Genomic DNA, 18,347 nt, shown 5'->3' on the forward strand with positions numbered 1-18,347 from the left:
TAGCATCTTTATTAGAGATATGGCATTTCTTTACCGTCTAAATGATTTCAGTGTGTACCTGAATTATAGAGGGTCTTTCCAGTGCCCTGGCCTGTCAACTCATTGGCCCCTTTGTCTTTTGCATGGTCCTAGATGTTGACCCTGCCTCCACTGGCCACTGACTAGCACCTTTTATCCCCCCCCCCAATTTTGTATAATATGGTAAAATACACATAAATTTACCATTTATTTATTTATTTATTTATTTTTGGTACTAAGGGTTGAACCCAAGGGCGCTTAACCACTGAGCTACATCCCCCCCCTTTTTTTTTTAGAGAGACAGGGTTTGCTAGGTTGTTGAGGCCCTGGCTAAGTTGCTGAGGCTGGCTTTGAACTTGTGATCCTTCTACCTCAGTCTTCCAAACTGCTGGGGGCACATGCCTAGCTATTAGTGTTAATTTGTATTTCCCCAGTAATTAAATGACATTGAGCATCTTTTTGTGTATTTGCCTCAAAAGCTTTTAATCATGACTCATATTACCAATTATATTTTATGTATACAATGTTTCTATTTTGGATATTGAAAAATTTTGGAACTAGTGGGTGGTTTTGCAACAATGTAATATACCTGATGCCACAGAACAATACATTTTAAAATTGTTAAAATGGTAAATTTTATATTATACAGGTTCAACATGTCTAATCAGCAAATCCAAAATCTGAAATATTTTGAGTGCTGACATGATGCCACAAATGGAAAATTCCACACCTAACACCCTAGGGTGGTTCACAGGTAAAACTAAAAATGTAAAAAATGACCTTCACTTTTGTTTTAAGGTTTGGGTCCCTTTCCCCAAGGTACTTCATTAAATATATGTGAATATGCCAAAATTGAAAACAATCCAAAATACTTCTGGTCCCAAGCATTTGGTTAAGGGATACTCAAACTGTATATTTTTACCACAACCAAAAATAATTTAAAAATTGTTTCAAATCAGGTGTAGTCCTGTAGTCCCAGCTACTGGAGAGGCTGAGGCAGGAACATTACAATTTCCAGGTCAGCAACTTTGACCATCTCAAAAAAATAATGAAAGGGATAGGGATGTAGCCCAGTGGTAGACCACTTGGTTATCATGTGCAAGGCCCTGGGTTCAATCCCTAATACCACCACCAAAAAAAAAAAAAAAAAAAAAAAAAAAAAAATGTTTACATTGTGATCCAGTGCACATATATGTGAAATAAAAGTTTCATGATTTAATATTATTTTTTAAAATGCCCTGATATGTTTCATGCTTCTACTTCTATTTTATTAACAAAATCCAGGACACAACTCTCTAAGTGATCTTATCACCATAAGGAGGTTCAAGGAAATTCTTTATAGAAGCAGAGGATGCCTTTCAGGCTCTTGACATTGCAGAAGAGATTTTAATGATGTGTCAGGTTTTAGCCATAAGAGGAAGAGCTTTATTAGAATGTGAAAGGTAAAGATACATATTCTTGGCCTGAGGTTGTGGCTTAGAGGTAGAATGCTCGCCTAGCACATGTAGCACGTGTGAGGCCCTGGATTCGAACTAACAAATATTTTTAAAAGATACATATTCTCAGAGCAGAATGTACTATCACCAGAGCAAGATGTGCTTTTGGAGTCTTGGACTTTTCTTTTTTTTTTTTTTTATATTTATTTATTTATTTTAGTTTTCAGCAGACACAACATCTTTGTTTGTATGTGGTGCTGAGGATCGAACCCGGGCCGAACGCATGCCAGGCGAGCGCGCTACTGCTTGAGCCACATCCCCAGCCCTTGGACTTTTCTTTTACAGGAAACTTTGAGAGGGGAGGGATGGGCAGGAGAAAGTAGATAGGAATGACATCTTCCTAGTGAACTCAGTTCTTTGATTATGGATCACAAGACTTTTATGATGTCAGCCCTATCTAATGTTGGGAATGTGCCTATGTTTTAGGTTTTTTAAAAATACAGCTCTTTGTTTTACCCCGTCTGAAAAAAAAAACAAAAAACATTGGGTAGACTGACAGTACATGTAAGTTTTAATCAAAATAAGGCAGTGTTCATAGATGAGTGAATTTATAATAACTTTAAAATTTGTAGATTCCTCAGAAATTTGGGAATGAAAGTTGTGGAGGAAAAATCAGGTCTAGGGAGTAAGTCTAATCATGGGACTTTTAGATTTATAGCTGCAGTCTCTTTCTTTCCCCTTAATCTACTTTCTCCTTTATTTCTCATCTTTATTTCTTTTATTCTTAATTATTTTTTAGTTGTAGGCAGACATAATATCTTTATTTCATTCATTTTAATGTGGTGCTGAGGTTTGAACCCAGTGCCTCATGTGAGCTAGGCGAGCACTCTACCACTGAGCCCCAGCCCCAGCCCCTCATCTTTATTTCTTCTATTTTATCTCAGTCTCACAAGATGCACATCAGCCATGCTCTGCCATCTGCCACCCACTGCTGGTCCTTCTCATCACACTGTCTATAACCAGTTTCAACAACCCATGCTGAGAGGCTTCCTTTCCACTCTTGGAACCTCTCCTTTTAGCTCCCAGCCCCACAACTCATGGTCCTACTGCCTGTCCTCCTCCTCTCTCAGTCCCTTTCCCACACTCATGTTTGAAAAAAAAAATGTCTTCTGACACCTGGAAACACAGCAGTGCAGCTGGCTGCAGCTTTACTTTCAGGAGATTAATTTGTAAGAGAGCTTAGTCCTCATGGCCACCCTCCATCAGCTCCACCTCTCATGTCCATTTAGGTTCCTACCCTTCTGCAAGACAATTATATGTCTCCTTCTACTTTGCTAACTCTGTGCCCTCCTAAATGAAAACAGACATGGACAGGAGAAAATTTCTCCCTATTCCCCCCATTAAACATCCCATCAGTGTGCCTCCCTTGCCCATCGGCCAATGCCATTAATACAGGGCTCATGTCCTCAATTCTCCTCTTTCCTAAGTGGTCCCACAGAAAAGGAGACACGTTGTAAATTCTATCTGCCCCTTTAGCTATCCCCATGTACTGTGGTTTGAATATGGTTTGTTTCTTCTGAAAATTGTTGAAATTTGACATTGCGACAGTTTGGGAGGCAGGGCCTTAAAGAGGTGATTAGGTGGTTAAGAGGGATTAATGCCTTTCTGTCAGTGAATTCTCATTCTTGGGGAGAACGAATTAGTACCCCTCCCAAGTAGGCTATTTAAAAGCCAGGCTGTCCTTCTTATTTCCCTCCTTTCGCACATGCCTTTCTGCCATGAATTAAAGCAGCAAAATGCCCTCACTAGAAGTGGCTGCCTAAACTTAGATTTCCCCAGCCTCCAGAACCATGAGTCAAAATGAACCTCTTTTCTCTCTCCCCCCCCCCTTCTTTTTTCTTCTTCTTAGTACTGGGGCTTGAACCCAGGGGCTCTTAACCATTGAGCTCCATCTCCAGTCCTTTTTATTTTTTTATTTTGAGACAGGGTCTCACTGAGTTAATAAAATTCTGACTAAATTGTTGAGGCTGTCCTCAGATTTTCAGTCCTCCTGACTCAGTCTCCTTAGAATTGCTGGAACTACAGATGTGCACCATTTTGACTGGCAAGACAAACCTCTTTTCTTTATAAATCATCAAGATTCAGGAATTTTCTCATAGTAATAGAAAATGAACTAAGATCCCACATTTCTCTACAACTGTTCATGGCAAGATTATTTAGAAGTGGCCTAACCTGGGTCCTCCCATCCTCACTCACCCCTCATTCCCATTGCACCTCCACATTACCAAACCTCAAGTCTGGGCTCAGTTCACAACTTACCAGTTGGTTGAGGCAGCATTTCATATGGCTTGGTCACTACCTCTAAACATCTTCGCTTTGATTCTGGGACTCCACTCTCCCTCATTGGTTTCCCTTTTTCCAAATCTTCTTACCCACCTGATGTTGGAGGACATAAATCTCTGTCCTCAGGGCTCTGCTCTTCCTTATGCATTTGTGACAGGTGATTTTCTTTAAGATCATCTGCTATGAAAACAATCTTTACACTGATACTTATCAAATGGATACCTCAGCACAAACTTACCTGCATGCCAGACTTACATGTCCAGTTGCCTAATATATATATATATATATATATATATATATATATATATATATATATATTATATATACACCTAATATATATATACACTTTTATCTATATGTGGTGCTGAATCCAACCCAGTGCCTCACACATACTAGGTAAGTGCTCTATTACTGAGCCACAACTCTAGCCCCATGTTGTTGTTCTCCTGCCAGGGAGAAAGTTTCAAGAACTTTCTGATCCAGAAGCTGTAGGGCAGAGGCCAGTCCACTCAGCCAGTCCACTCTTTTTTCAGTGGTGCTGGGGATTGAACCCAGGGCCTTGGGCATGCAAGGCAAGCACTCTACCAACTGAGCTATATCCCCAGCCCACCAACCCACTCTTTCAGAAAAGTTAAACCTTTTACTCCACAGTTCCTCTGCTTACTGCTCTCCAGGCACACCCACTTTTTTGCTGCTCCTTCATAGTGACCCTTCCTTCAGGGTTCTACTTATATGGCTCCTTCTCAGAGAAGCCTTCTGTTTATGCTCTGGGGATCAGTCTCCCCCACCGTCTACCCTCTCTATTGCCTCACCAAACTTTATTTTTCCTCCTCCACACCCCTCCTTCCCTTTGTTTATTTTATTGCCAGTCTCCTGTAACCAGAATGTGTGCTTCTTGAGAGCAAGGACTTGATTTGTTCTTATCTCTCCCAGTGCTGAGGACATGTGCCAGGTAAGCACCCCCTGCAGGATGTTCCAGAATTGAATAAGATCCAAGATAGGAGCTACAGAGTTGATGCTGAGGAAATGTTAGTGTTCTTTCTGACATTCAGCCCCTTCCTCTCAGGAAATCCAGTGGAGAGTTTCTCAGGAAAAGACAGTATCAAGGGACAGAGGTTACACTGAGCAAGCCTGCCTTGTGTTCCAATGTGGGTGAGTGGAACAGGCTATATATTTCGCTTTTTTGGGTGGGGGATGGTGTTGGGAATTGAACTTAGGGGCACTCTGAGCCACATCCCTAGCCCTATTTTATATTTTTTAAAAATATATTTGTTTTATTTATCTATTATGTGGTGCTGAGGATCAAACCCAGAGCCTCATGTATGTGAAGCAAGCGCTTAACCACTGAGCTACAACCTCAACCCCCACCTATTTTGTATTTTATTTAGAGACAGGGTCTCTCTGAGTTGCTTAGTGCCTTGCCTTTGCTGAGATTGGCTTTGAACTTGCACTCTTTTCTCCCCCTCCTGAGGCGTGTACCACCATGCCCTACTCAAGCTATGTATTTCATAAATGGATAAGAACATTAAATCTTTGGAATTGTAATAGTTTCAGGGTCTGTTGGAAGCTTTCCAACTCTGTATAGAATGGCATCATGCAAGCATTCACTGCTGTGCTGGAGCCAGACCTTGAAGATAGGGTCTGGCAAACTTGACCCAGTTATCCCACTCCTTGGTCTATACCCAAAGGACTTAAAATCAGCACACTACAGTAATGCAGTCATATCAATGTTTATAGCAGCTCAATTCACAATAGCTAAGCTATGGAACTAACCTAGGTGCCCTTCAACAGAAGGATGGATAAAAAAATGTGATATATACCTATATATCCATATATACGGATAAATATATATGTATCCATATATATCTATATATAGATACATTTACTTGCAAGTGTCGTCAATTCATTCCTCTTTATGGCTGAGTAATAAAAAATGGAATATTACTCAGCCATAAAGAGGAATGAATTGACGACACTTGCAAGTAATATGCACACAGAAAATGGAATATTACTCAGTCATAAAGAGGAAAGAATTGATGACACTTGCAAGTAAATGTATGGATTGGGAGACTATCATGCTAAGTGAAATAAGCCAGTCCTTTGTAGGTTTAATGTTTTTATTGATATGTGGAAGCTAACCCACAATGAGGGGAGAGAGGGGAAAAAATAGATATTTAGTAATTTGGACAATGGGGAATGAAGAGAAGGAAGAGAGGACAGGAAAAGGAAAGACAGTGGAATGAATCATAAATAGTTTTCCTATGTACTTATAGGAATACATGACCAGTATGACTCTACATCATGTTAAACCATGAGATGCTAATTAGAATAATTTATAATCCATGTATGTTTAATATGTCAAAATACATTCTACTGCCATGTATATCTAAAAAGAACAAATTAAAACAAAAAGAAATTAAGGCTGAAAAACCCCACAAGATTTATTATTTTGTGGACCAGAAAAGAGAAGTCTTGGGTTGTAGCTCTACTTTATCATTTATTAGTTACATGCCTATAGGCAAATACATTAAAAACCCCTTTTAACCTCAGTTTCACTATCTATGGAGTGTGGAAAATAATACCAGCTTCCATACCTTATAAAACTTTAGAAGGAGAAAATGTGACAAAGTATGTAAAATTGATTTGAAACTGTTATGCAAATTTGTGCTTTTGTTTTTGTTATTTTGGAAATAACTGGCAAAAAGATACTCAATAACCCAAGAATGACACAATAAAAAGGTTATGTTTTAAAAATATTTTTCAGTTATAGATGGACACAGTATCTTAATTTTGTTTATTTATTTATTTTTTTGTGGTGCTGAGTATCAAACCCAGTGCCTCACATGTGTGAGGCAAGCACTCTTCCACTGAGTCACAACCCTTTAAATAACCCCAGCCCCAAAAGGTTATTTTGATGCTTAAAAAAAAGATAGGGTTTGGCACACTGACCTCCCCAGAGGATTCAGTTTGGCTGTGAACCATAGCTGAACTGTGTTCCCCCTTAGACAGTCAAGGACCACCACAGGGACAAAAGACAAATGCATTCCTGCGGTCTTCTGCACATAGGCATGTAAACAACTTAAGGAGTGTTTATTTTAAAACTCGTAATACAATGCTTATTAGCTCTAAATTCATCAAACCTACCTTGTTCTTCAAGACTGAGGACTCCAAGTTAATAATAACTAAGGTATTCTCACAATTTGCAGAGATATTGACCTGGCAGGTTTTTTAAATATATATATATATACACGCACACACACACACACACACATACATATTTAATTGCAGATGGACACAATATCTTCATCTTATTTATTTATTTACTTATTAACATGGTGCCAGGGATCAAACCCAGTGCCTCACGAATGCTAGGCAAGCGCTGTACCACTGAGCCACAACCCCGACCGACATACCAGTTTTTTACAATGTCCTATTCCAGACCCTTTGGAGTGGCACCTGGAAGTCTTCAGTCATGGTCCTACACTTCCAGGAACAGCAGAGCCTTTCAGGCACAGCATCTCATGATGAGACTGTCTTCCTAAGCAGAAGCAATCACCTTAAGGAACTGAATTGCCTCCACTTCCAGGATCACAGATCTGATAGATGAACATCCTGAAAAACAAATGGAGATTGCCCCCTTTCTTTATTTTTTAAAGTGTTCCTTTTTTTAAAAAAAAAAAGGAATTTTTTAAATTTATTTTTTTAAGAGAGAACTTTTTAATATTTATTTTTTAGTTTTCGGTGGACACAACATCTTTGTTTTTGTATGTGGTGCTGAGGATCGAACCCAGGCCGCACACATGCCAGGCGAGTGTGCTACCACTTGAGCCACATCCCCAGCCCCTGGAGATTGCCCCTTTAAGCAACAAGGATTTCTCTGGAATCTCCTGGCAGAATCAGAACTGAGATAATGATCAACCAGTAAACCCCATAAAACGCTCCTCCATTTCCTTATTTGTGGAGCTCTCTCTCTAAGTGCTGTCTTACCTCTCCTTGAGGTTAAACTCCTCAATTAAAGCTTTGCCTGTGTGTCCCATACTCTTGGCCTGGTTTCATTTCTATTGTCCTGGGGTCAGAGGCTCCCAGCTCTTGTATCACCCCCAAAATTTGACAGCAAATGGATCTTTAAGGAAGTAATTAAATTCAACTGATGTCATTAAGATGGACCTTAAACCGGGCGGGTGTGGTGTCAGTGTTGTGTGTCCGCCTAGCGGCTGGGGAGGCTGAGACAGGAGCATTTCCAGTTCAAAGCCAGCCTCAGCAAATTGGTGAGGCACTTAGCAACTCCGAGAGACCCTGTCTCTAAATAAAATATTTAAAAGGGCTGGGAATGTTGCTCAGTGGTTAAGCACCCGTGGGTTCAATCCTCAGTACCAAAAAAAAAAAAAAAAAAAAAAAAAAAAAGCCCTTAATCCAATATGACCAGCATCCTTATAAGAAGGGATTAGGAGTGGACATAGTGGTACATGCTTGTAATCCCAGCAACTAGGGAGGTTGAGGCAAGAGGTTCACAAGTTCAAGGCCAGCCTCAACAATTTAACAAGACCCTGTATCAAAATAAAACATAAAAATGAGTGGGGATGTAGCTCAGTGGTTCAATCCCTAGTACAAACAAACAAAAACCAAAGAATGAAAGAAATATATATAAGAATAAGACATGTGAAGATCATGCCATGAAAAAATGGCATCTACACATCTAGGACGGGCCTCAGAGGAAGTCAATCCTGCTGACATCCTGATTTTGGGCTTCTAATTCTAGAATTGTGTAATCCCTATTGTTTAAGTCACCAGTCTGTGGTACTCTGTCATGGTGATCCTAGAAGAAAAATACACTCGATTTTGTGGGGGCAGAAAGATACCTAAACCAATTCTCCTGAAGCATCTCCCAGCTGGCCTTCCATCCCCAAATCCTGCCTAGAACCCCTGGGTCAGTCAGGACTGAAGAGTCTATTTACATGGAACTTGAATTCAAGCTGACAGAACAACTGTACCAAAGACAGAGAACTTAATCTCTTCAGGCACCGGGGGGTCTGCTTGGCCATGTAAGGGGCTGGGATGAAGATGTTCCAGTTCCCCTTGAGTTCTAAACTTCTATGGTTCCCTAATAGTTTCCTTCATGATATTAAAACCCATTAGGAAGTATGCAGGTGCCGTTGCCATAGCAACAGCAAGTCATCTTATGTTCTTCCCAAATTAAAAAAATCTCCTGCTTTAGGACAGAGAAAAGATGTAAGAGAATAGATGAAATTAAGTTATTGATGGAAGCAGTTACCATGGTATCATGCTGTCCTTGGAGCCTGCCAGCTGCCACTTGATTTCTCCATTTCTCGGGTAAATGAAGGAGAGAAGAAAATGACCTGCCTTCCACAGTGAGGGAGAAAAATAAATTATATTTTTTTCCATAGCTTTTACTCAAACTATATGTTTTAATTAGAGATAGTTGACTAATTATAGGAATTTATATCTGCAGAGTAGCTCTGCACCAAATGTACTGGGCTTCTCAAAGCTTTAACAAATCACTTGCAGATCTTATTAAAATGTAGATACTAAAATGATAAATGTGGAGGGCCACCTGAGATTCTGCATTTTTAATTTTAAACTGTGAGAAAAGACATATGACATAAATTTTTTTAAAAAAAGTGTTGGGAATGTGGCTTAGTGATCAAATGCTCCTGGATTCAATCCCTGGTACCACACACACACACACACACACACAAAATAAAAAAAAAAAAAGACATGAAATTTGCCATCATGCTTGGGAGGCTGAGACAGGAAGATCACGAGTTCAAAGCCAGTCTCAGCAACTTAGAGAGGCCCTAAGACCCTGTCTGTAAATAAAATATAAAAAATATGGCTGGGGAGGTGGTTCAGTGGTTAAGTGCCCCTGGGTTCAATCCCCGGTACCAAAACAAACAAACAAACCCACCACCACCAACAAAGAAACCTCCAGAACACATTCCAACTCCCCCCCCCCCCACCAGTGTTGAGGATGAATCCAGGGCCTTAAGCCTGATAGGTAAGTGCTCTACAACTTAGCTAAACCCCTAGCCCCACCAAAACACTTCCTGCAAACCTGAAACCCTTTTAAAATAAGTCCCCATTTTCCTCCTTGCAGAATCTGCATCTATGACCAGGTAATAGACAGGCTGCTGGTCTCTGGACCACATTTGGAGCATCAGCCTTTTGTTTGCAGCTGTTTTTTGTACCAGAGCCTAAGGAAGGTGGAAGGCAGATGAAGAATAAGCAGGCCATATGGTGGGCTTTTCAGGGACTTCCTGGCAGATGGAACAAGAGAACAGGAGATGTCAATTCAGAGGAGTGGACAGAGGGCCACCTAATTAAAAGTGTGAGTAGGATTTACGTAATTGTAAGGAGATCAAAGCATGGTAGAAGTAATGTGAAGACACTAAAAATTCTTTGTTACTGTTTGCTATGGTTTGGAGGTGGTTTGAGTGTTCCTTAAGTCTTCACATGTTGACATTTAATCACCAACATGAAGCATTAAGAGGGTGGACACTTAATCCAGCTATTGTTTTTGGACATGGGGCCTCTGGGAAGTGATTAGGATTAGATGGAGACTTCAGGATGGAGCCCCCATGATGGAATCCTGGTGGCTTTATAGGAAGAGGGAGGGAGACCAGAAGACACACAGACACTTGCTCCTTCTTTACCTTGCCCTGTGATCTCCTGTACTGCTTCTGGATTCCAGTGAGATGCTAGCCCTTGAACCTTCCGAACTGTGAACTAAGTAAACCTCTTTTCTTTAAGACTTGCCCAGCATGTGATTTTGTGTTATTAGCATCAGAAAATGGATTATTATACTGCTGTATTGACTTGCTAAGTTCACTAGCCAGCTGACTTATTTTCTTTTTGCTATAGCAAATAGTGGTGATATTTATGTTTTTGTACACATGACCGCTTTTCTCTTGAATTGCTCTCAAGGGAAAAAAACACCAGTAATGGAATTACTGAGTCAGAACTCATCTTCTCATTGGCTTCAGTCACAGTGAGATTCCACTATATTCGTTTTCAGTACTATCAGCAATGCCAAAGGGTACATATTGCTTTACAACTTTACAACATTTGGCTTTTATAATTTCCCTTTTGCTAAAAACAGAATGAAAAAAGTAGAGTATGCAGGGCTGAGGGTAGAGCTCTGTGGTAGAGTGCTCCTCTGGTTTATGCAAGCACCTGTGCTCAATGCTGAGCACTGAAAAAACAAAACAAAAAGCAAAAAATAGCTCTGTCCAGAATAACACTTCCTCCTTAATTTACTGCACATTAATATATATATATATATATATATATATATATATATATATATATGAGAAATAAATGAGAAAATAAATTTTATATTTATTTATTTATTTTGGTGGTGCTGGGGATTGAACCCAGGGTCTTGTGCATGTGAGGCAAGCACTTTGCCAACTGAGCTATATCCCCAGACCCTACATTCCCATATTTACTAATGGCATTGGATGCTTTTCCTCATGTAAGTAGATAATATCCTTTGATTGACTGTCAGTTGGGAATGAGAAAATTGAATTTTTTGTCTCCTATGTTTTGGATTTATTATTGGTCATACATGGCAGATGTGTCCCCAGACTCAGCCTTCCTCCCTGTTGTCTGCATTGGTCTGTGTAAAATCAGGCGGAAGATAATTCTCCATTCTTCCAGTTTTTCTAAGACACTAGAGTTAATGGTTTTCTCTTACCATATCTGCTGAGTGAACACCTGACCTTCTAGTTGCATCTGTTAGAAAGGGTACTGGCTAAGAAGAGGGGTGACTTCCAATTTTAGTTCTGACATGAAAGAGCTTAGAAATCGTTATTCTTTTCCTTATAATAAGAAAAAAGGCAAATAAACTGAAAATCAGTGACTTTTCTTAGAACCATCAGAGAGAGTTGAGGACAATGAACCACTTCCCCTACCAAATTAGTGAACCAGGAAAAGACAGAAATTTTTTTTCAATATCTTTATTTTGTTTATTTATTTTTATGTGGTGCTGAGGATTGAACCCAGGGTCTCACACACGTGAGGTGAGCGCCTCTACCGCTGAGCCACAACCCCAGCCCCACAGAAATTTTCATATGTTAATCAGATTTCTGTTACTATGACAAAATTCCTGAGATAATTAACTTAAAAGGAGGAAAGTTTATTTTGGTTTACCATTTCAGAGGTTTCAGTCCATGGACACTTGCCCTTTGCATTGGGCTTATACAGCACAGTATACCTTGGCAGGAGCACATGGCAGAAGAGGACTGTTCAACCTATGTTGGCTGGGGAGCAAACAAAGACAGGAAAGGGCAAGATCCTAATATCCTTGTCAAGGGTGTACCTCCAATGACCTAACTTCCTTCCACTACACCCCATCTTCTAAAAGCACCAAGCCTTTAACACATGGAACTTTGTGGGACATTTACCATCCCAGGTTACTTTGAACAGAAGTCACTGGATCCAGGAATGGATAGGAAGAATGAAAGGACCATTTAAATATAACTGTGCTTGGGCTGGGGATGTGGCTCAAGTGGTAGTGTGCTTGAGCAGGCAAGCGTGCGGCCCGGGTTGGATCCTCAGCACCACATACAAACAAAGATGTTGTGTCTGCCGAAAACTAAAATAATAAATATTTAAAAATTCTTTCTCTAAAAATAAATAAATAAATATAACTGTGCTGAATTGCCAGAGGCTGAATGTGGATGAACTTAAAGATTCATAGGAAACCAATCTAAAAATATTCCAAAATTAAGGACAGAAACCAAAATACCAAGCCAGTAATCTCCCCTGCCCACACCCCCCAAAGTATTGAGTATTGAACTCAGGGGCACTCTTCCACTGAGCTACATCGCCAGTCCTTTGACTTTTTATTTTGAGAAGGGATCTTGCTTATTTGCTGAGGCTGGCCTTGAACTTATGATCCTCCTGTCTCACCTTCCCAAGTTGCTGGAATTACAGGTGTGAGCCACCATGACTGGCTCGAATCCGGGAATCTTAGAAAACACTGAGCAGGAAAAAATATTGAAAAACGTTTACACTTAAGCATATCATATTCAAATTGGAGAAAGCAAAGATAAAGAAAATCTTGATAGAAGCCAGAGTGGGGAAAACATCTTACCTCCTGTGGTGGTTTGAATATGTTTTGAGTGTGTCCCTCAGGAGTTCATAGGTGAGGAGGCTGGTCCCCAGGGTGGCTATGTTGAGAGGTGGTGTACCTAGTGGGAGGTCAGAAGATGGTCTATCCCTTTCACTCTGGCTTCCTGTCTTGAGATGTGATCTCTTCCTTCTACCCTGCTCACTGCTGCCATTATGATGATGCATTGTCATGAATTCCTCACCAGAGTGCCAATGCCCATGCTATGCCCAGAAGTGGAAGTTAAATAAACTTATTTTCCTTATAAATGCCTTAGTCATTTTATTATAAGCAATGAAAAATCAGACTAATATACCTACAGAGGATAGGAAATACATTGGGGACTGGGGTTGTAGCTCAGTGGTAGAGCGCTTGCCTGGCATATGTGAGGCACTGGGTTTGATCCTTAGCACTATATAAAAACAAACAAATATAATAAAGGTATTATGTCCATCTAATATACTGGACTTATTAGACACCATGTAAGAAGACAGAGGAATAGAATATTTATATTGCTTATGAAGATCTGAGCTTCTGATCCACAAAATTTTCTTTCTGAAAAAAAATTTAATATTTCTTACACCACAGGTCTATTGGCAACAAATTCCTCCAGTTTTAGATTTTCTAAAAAAGTATTTCTCTTCCATTTTGCTGTGCTAGGCAAGCACTTTGCCACTGAGCTACATCCCCAACCCTTCTTATCAATTTTTGAAGGATAATCTCACCAGATATAAACTAGATTGGTGATTTTTCTCTCAATACTATGTTCTTAATAGGCATGACAAGAGGGGATATTCAATCTTAGGGGGAAAGCATCTAGCTTTTCACCATTAATATGATATTAGGTGCAGGATTTAAAAAAAAATTTTGAGTTGTTGACGGACCTTGATTTTATTCATTTATTTATATGTGGTGCTGAGAATTAAACCCAGTGCCTCACACTTGCAAGGCAAGTGCTCTACCACTGAGCCACAATCTCAGCCCCTAGTTGTAGAATTTTTATAGTTGCTTTTTTTTTTTTAACTTTATTTTTTTATGTGGTGCTGAGGATCGAACCCAGTGCTCATGCATGCTAGGCAAGCGCTCTACCACTGAGCCACAACCTCAGCCCCTAGATGCTTTTTATAAAGTTAAGAAATTCTTTTCTATCCTAGTCTGCTGAGAGCTTATATCATGAATGGGTGTCAGATTTTTGTCAAATATTTTTTCTGCATGCATTGTTACGATCATATGATTTTTCTTTATCAACCTCTTGATGTGATGGATCACAGTCATTAATTTTTGAATGTTGAATTAGCTTTCTTGCATTTCTGGAATGAATCCTATCTGATCATAATGTATATATTTTTAAATACATTGTTGGATTCTATTTGTTAATATTTTGTTGAGCATTTTTGCATCTATGCTCGTTAGAGACAGTCTGTAGTTTTTCCTTCCTTGCAATGTCTTTATCTGGTTTTTGAATTAGGGCAGTAATGCTGGCCTCACCAAATGAGTTATGTGCATTCCTCTGCTTCTGTTTTCTAGAAGGGATAATAAGGAATTGATATTTCTTTCTCAAAATAACTGGGCTTCGAAACCATCTCTTCATATTTTCAATTTTAAAAAATTCGGCCATCATTCTATATGCCCTCTCCCCTCTCCCGTTCCCTCTCCCTCTCCTTTCTAGTTTGACCTGTTTTTTGTTTTGAAATGTGATTGCTAGAATATTTTAAAACTACCTGGAAGGCTTGCATTCTGTTTCTTTTCTTTTCTTTTTAATTGCTCAAGACAATACAATGATCTTGACATATCATACATTTGATTCAAATGGGGTATGAATTCTCATTTTTCCACGTGTACAGATTGCAGGATCACATTGATTATATATCCATGTGTATACATACAGCAATCCTAGTGTCAGTTGTATTCTGCTGCCCTCCCTATTCTCCCCTCCCCTCCCCTCCCCTCCCATCACCTCTCTCTACCCAATCTATTGTGACACTTTTCTCTCTTTTTTTCTCTTCTCCCTCACACCATCATATACGTATTTTGTATAACGATGAGGATCTCCTTCCTTCTTCCGTGCAATTCCCCTTCTCCCTCCTATTCCCTCCCACCTCTCTTCCCTGTTTAGTGGTAATCTTCTTCTCATGTTCTTCCTCCCTACCCCATTTTGAGTCACCCCCCTTATATCAGAGAAGACATTCGGCATTTGTATTTTAGAAATTGGCTAGCTTCACTTAGCATAATCTGCTCTAATGCCATCCATTTCCCTGCAAATGCCACGATCTTGTTATTTTTTTAGTGCTGAGTAATATTCCATTGTGTATAAATGCCACATTTTTTATCCATTCATCTGTTGAAGGCATCTAGGTTTTTTTACCCCTCACACTTTTTTTTTTACCCCTCACACTTCAGATAGAGCTCTAATCTCCAGAATATACAAAGAACTCAAAAAATTAAACAACAAAAAACCAAATAATCTAATCAACAAATGAGCCAAGGATCTGAACAGAGGAGGATATTCAATCAATCAACAATTACACAAAAAAATGCTCACCATCTCTAGCGATCAGAGAAATGCAAATTAAAACCACTCTAAGATACCAACTCACTCCAGTAAGAATGGCAGCCATTACGAAGTCAAACAACAAGTGCTGGCGAGGATGTGGGGAAAAGGGTACACTTGTACATTGCTGGTGGGACTGCAAATTGGTACGGCCAATTTGAAAAGCAGTATGGAGATTCCTTGAAAAGCTGGGAATGGAACCACCATTTGACCCAGCTATTCCACCCCTTGGACTATTCCCTAAAGACCTTAAAAGAGTGTACTATAGGGATACTGCTACATCGATGTTCATAGCAGCACAATTCACAATAGCTAGACTGTGGAACCAACCTAGATGCCCTTCAATAGATGAATAGATTAAAAAAAAATGTGGCATTTATACACAGTGGAGTACTACTCAGCACTAAAAAATGACAAAATCATGGCATTTGCAGGGAAATGAATGGCACTTAGTACTTAGCAGATTATGCTAAGTGAAGCTAGCCAATCCCTAAAAAACAAATGCCGAATGTCATCTTTGATATAAGGAGAGCAACTAAGAACAGAGCAGGGAGGAAGAGCATGAGAAGAAGATTAACATTAAACAGGGAAGAGAGGTGGGAGAGAAAGGGAGAGAGAAGGGAAATTGCATGGAAATGGAAGGAGACCCTCATCGTTATACAAAATTACATATAAGAGGAGGTGAAGGGAAAGGGGGAAAAAAAACAAGGGAGAGAAATGAAATACAGTAGATGGGGTAGAGAGAGAAGATGGGAGGGGAGGTGAGGGGAGGGGGATAGTAGAGGATAGGAAAGGCAGCAGAATACAACAGACACTAGTATGGCAATAATAAAAACGTGGATGTGTTAACTGATGTGATTCTGCAATCTGTATATTGGGGAAAAATGGGAGTTCATAACCCACTTGAATCAAATGTATGAAATATGATATGTCAAGAGCTATGTAATTTTTTGAACAACTAATAAAAAAAACAAAAAAAAAAAAAAAGAAAAAAAGAAAAGGTAATGGCAACAGTAAACAGCTTGTGATTGCCAGGAGTTGGGGAGGGAAAGACAGGTATGCAGAGGATTGGGGGTAGGATTGCCAGGAGTGGGGTAGGTATGTGGAGCTTTACATACTATCTGCTCAATGATTCAAAAAGTCTAAAACTGACTAAAAAAAAAAAAAAGTAAAATCTCTTTTTAAAATAAGGATATGCACAAGAAGGGAAAATTGGTGAGATTTTTTGAAGAAAAGAACATTCACAGGAATCAAGAGGTGTCTAAAATGAGGTTTGATAACCACAGTGAATGAAATATATAGGGATCCCTGATATCAGAGGATTTTGACAAAGGAGTATTAACTGCTTTCAAGACAAATGTTAGAGCCTGGAAAGCAGAAGAAACAGGAGTTCCTCCACTTATGATGGGTTTATCCTGATAAACCCTTCATAAATTGAAAGCATCAAAAAGTATATCATTATTGTTAGTTTTAAGTACTGGGGAATGAACCCAGAGTTGCTTTACTACTGAGCTATATTCTGGGCCCTCTTTGTTTTTTAACTTTGAGACAGGGTTGCTAAGTTGCCCAGGCTGGCCTTGAACTTACAGTCCTCCTGCCTCAGCCTCCTGCATCTTTGGGATTACAGGCATGCTGCCACAATGCCTGACTTCAAAATTGTATTTAATCCATTTAACCTACTGAACATCCTAGCTTACAACACAGCACACTGGAGTGTTGGTTGTTTCCTTTTGTGATCTTGGCTGACTGAGCTACAGCTGCTACTGCTGTTCAGCATCATTGTGAGAGGATCATATTGCATGTTTTCCAGAGAAAACATCAAAACTCACAATTCAAAGTATGGTTTCTACTGAATGCGCATGACTTTCACACCACTGAAAAGTCAAAAGATTTTAAATACAACAAAGATATGCTGGGGACCTTCCGTAGTTGAATAGGTAGTCCGAGGTCTACTTGTTATGCTAAGTAAACAAATCAATGCATCAATGAAAGAGGTAAAATGAAAGATTTTTTGTGGATGGCAATGTTCTGGAATTCTCAGGGTCTCTATGTAGGCTACATGCTTGCCATCTGGTATGCCTCCATGAAATGCTTTCTAGTTCTAATGATTCCCCTGCCCTGCTTACCAGAGTAATTATACAGTATTTAAAAAAACTCTTGCTTGGGCTGGGGTGTGCCTCAGTGGTAGAGTGCTTGCCTAGCATACATGAGGCCCTGGGTTCCATCTCCAGCACCAAAACCAAAACAACAAAAAATACCCAAACAAGCTAAAACACCAAAACAACAAAAAAACCCTCTTGTACCTGTCAAGAGAATGCTGCATCTTAGAAATTCCCTGGTATACAAGGAACACTACCTGAATCCTGGGTCATAGGGACATCCTTCATCTGGCCAATCTCAGAGGCAGGGCTGCCATGGCAGAGCTGGGGAGGTCTTGGCCTCCATCCTGGGTAAAGCTTTGCCTTCCTGCTCCAGCCTGAGGGGTTGTGGTCTTGAGCTTTTCCTCCAATGTCTGGTTTGTTTCAACACTGGAGTTAGGTCTGGTAGGCTCATGCTGTGAATTCACCCTGGCCAAGAAGTCCTGGCAAAGGGTCCTTGGGCTGAGGTGCAGAGGGGCAAGCCTGGAAAAGTCTGGGGTCCATGGGTGGTAGCAGCAGCAGCAGCAGCAACGGCAGCAGTTAACACTATGTAGACTCAGGGCCTTTTGCAGGAGACATTCCACTTGGGAGATCACACCATCTGATTTCTGTTGTGTGTGGCTGCTGCTTCAGGTAGGACGGAGATGGGATGTTGAATGGAGGCTGCTGCTGTGCTGTTCATTGGCACTGAAGACCAGAGCAGTGGGGCTCTTTCAGGGGCCTGACAGGGC

The sequence above is a fragment of the Callospermophilus lateralis genome, chromosome 1 (assembly GCF_048772815.1).
Source record: "Callospermophilus lateralis isolate mCalLat2 chromosome 1, mCalLat2.hap1, whole genome shotgun sequence".
Lineage (NCBI taxonomy): Eukaryota > Metazoa > Chordata > Mammalia > Rodentia > Sciuridae > Callospermophilus > Callospermophilus lateralis.